Genomic DNA, 3,016 nt, shown 5'->3' on the forward strand with positions numbered 1-3,016 from the left:
TCAATTCCTGGAGTCTTGTTCTTCACCAATTCTTTCAGTGCAGCCTCAACTTCTTCCTTCATCATATGCCACCTCCTGAAATGGATAAACATAGACCATTTCTTTTGGGTATAGTGACTCTGTATATTCCTTCCATCTTCTTCTGATGTTTCCTTCCTGCATCATTCAGTATTTTGCCCATAGAATCTTTCAATATTGCAACTAGAGGTTAAAATTTTTTCTTCAGTTCTTTCAGCTTGAGAAATGCTGAGCATGTTCTTCCCTTTCGATTTTCTAACTCCAGGTCTTTGCATCAAACCAAAAACCAAACTCACTGCCGCTGAGTTGATTCAACTCATAGCGACCTCTCCTTGGGTTTCTGAGGTGGTATCTCTATAGAAGTAGATTGCCCAATCTTCGTTCCAAGGAGGGGCTGGTGGGTTTGAACTCCCAGCTTTCTGGTTAGCAGTCAAATGTGTTAGGCACTATGCCTCCAGAGCTCCTTTTCATTATAATAATTGACTTTGTCTTCTCAAGCTGCTCTTTGAAATCTTCCAGTCAGCTCTTTTATCTTGTCATTTATTCAATTTGCTTTAGCTACTCTCCATTCAAGGCCAAGTCAGAGTCTCTTCTGACATCCGTTTTGGTCTTTTCTTCCTCTCCTGTCTTTTAAATGACCTTCTGCTTTCTTCATGGATGATGTTCTTGATGTCATCCCATAATTCCTCTGGTTTTCAGTCATTGGTGTTCAATGTGTCAAATCTATTTTTTAGATGGTCTCTAAATTCAGAAGGGATATTATCAAGGTCATATTTTGGCTCTCCTGGACTTGTTTTAATTAACTTCAACTTGAATTTGCATATGAGCAATTGATGGTCTGTCCCACAATCAGCTTCTGGTCTTTTTTTGGCTGATGATATTGAACTTCTCCATTGTCTCTTCCTACAGATGTAGTTAATCTGAATCCTGTGTATTCCATCCAGTGAAGTCCATGTGTATAGCCATCATTTATGTTGTTCAAAAAAGGTATTTGTAATGAGTAAGTCATTGGTCTTGCAAAATTCTATCATGCAATCTCCAGCATTATTTCTATCACTGAGGCCATATTTTCCAAATACAGACTGCTAATTGGTTTCTACCTGCACGAATTTTGCCTCCTTCTGATAATGACCTCTATATTATTTTTTTTGTTAAAATGCAAAACTCATCATGTAACTCCTTCCACACACACACTATCCTTAAACATATCCTCCATTCTTATTAAGATAAATTCAGCCTCCAATCCCTAAAGGGTCCTAAAAGACCCTGTATGAACTGACCCCTACATACCTCTCCCTCTCTCTCTGTACCCCATTCTCCACCAATAATAGTTTATCTAGTTTCTGGAAGGGGCCTTCCTCTCTTCTAACTCAAGGGCTTTGCACATGCATTTCGCTCTGTCTGGAAATCCCCCTCCCCTGCTGATCCCAACTCATACTTTAATTATCAAACAACCAACCAAAACAGGTCAGGGCCTGTTATATGCTTTCATAACATCTTGTACATTCCCTTCAGCAACTATTACAGTTTGTTATGATTTTGTATGACTGTCTTTTGTCTGTCTCTTACACTGGACTACAAACTCCTTAAGCTCAGAGACCATATCTGCTTAGAACTGTATGCCTAATGCCGAGCATCATACTTGACACCTAGTAGGCTCTCAGGAAATGTTTATCAAGTGATTAAGTTAATGGGTCAAGGAGATATGCATTGGAGGGGTATATTTACATGTTGACTATGTAAGTTCAATGAGACAGGATGGAGATACAAGAGAAAGATGGGATGATTACTAGAGTACATTTTTGGAAATAAGGGGAATAAAGGGTGAAATCAGAGCTTAGAATATGAATGGAGATCTGTTCTGAAAACATTGATATATTCCATGGATAAGAATCTTAAGGACAAATGCCTCAAATTGGGAGTACAGCCCACTGACATTTTCAGGCTCAGTTTTCCCATTTTGAAAGGGACCAACTGCTTCTAAAGGATGAACGTGGCAAGACGTAATGGAAGCAGAAATTTAACCTATATATACCATTGGGAACTCTGATGGTGTGATGCCTAAGGCATTTGACTGTTAACAGAACAGAACGCTGGCAGTTCAAACCCACCAAGCCACTCCTTAGAAGTTGGAATCAACTCAATGGCAGTGAGATTTTTTCTTTTCTTTTCTTTTTTTTAATACCTTTGAAAAAATTGACATATTTGAACTAGGCTAGAGATATGGAATCCCTCCCACTACTCCCATCATCATGGACTATGCACTTAACAAAGTGTGCATAGCAAATTGTTCTGTCTTTATTATATTACTCAAGCAACCTCAAGAAGGCCACAGCCCTTGGGAATAGGGAGTAGGTGAAGTAGATGTCCCAGAACTAGTGGCCTTACAAGTCAGAAATGTAACCTTGGGGACTATTTAATGGAAGTGAGTGGGTGCACCTCAATTTCCTCATCTATAAAATGAGTATAGTACCATCTACCATACATAGTTATTGTTATGTGCCTTAGAGTCAGACCTGATTCATAGCGACCCCTCCTTGGGTTTCTGGGGCAGAAGTAGATTGCCCAACTTTCCTTCTGAGGAGTGGCTGGTGGGTTTGAACTGCTGGCCTTAAGGTTAGCAGTCAACTGCCTTAGGCACTAAGATATCAGAGCTCCTACAGGTTATTAGGGAAAAAAAAAAAAAAAGCACCATCAAAGTAAGCAACTAGCACATTGTCTAAGACAGAGGACATCTTCCAGTAATAATTCCTTTCTTTCTTGTTAGTTGCAGGAGAAATATGCCTGGAAAGAGCTTATGTAAAGCTCTCAGATAATGCTATAGTAGAAGGTCATCTAATAGGAATATGTGGGACCTAATCTATTCTGGGCCGACTCGACGGCAAACAACAACAACAAAAACAACAATCTATTCTGGATTAATGACGTTTCCCAGAGTCTAGATTTTTATCTTAATGCTTAAAAAGCATAATGATTGAAAAAAGAAGACATGTTTGAA

The 3,016-nt window shown here is 39.2% G+C and overlaps 1 protein-coding gene across 1 annotated transcript in view; it reads right to left on the bottom strand.

Annotated features, from left to right (window-relative positions):
* OPHN1 (oligophrenin 1) overlaps positions 1 to 3,016 on the bottom strand; it is a gene marked incomplete at its 3' end in the record, with an annotated part of 597,264 nt that overhangs the window by 168,121 nt on the left and 426,127 nt on the right. The gene's annotated exons all lie outside the window — the stretch shown is intronic.

Source organism: Orycteropus afer, unplaced genomic scaffold (genome assembly GCF_000298275.1).
Source record: "Orycteropus afer afer isolate SDZICR_OR568_19922 unplaced genomic scaffold, OryAfe1.0 scaffold00776, whole genome shotgun sequence".
NCBI classification, from domain to species: Eukaryota; Metazoa; Chordata; class Mammalia; order Tubulidentata; family Orycteropodidae; genus Orycteropus; species Orycteropus afer.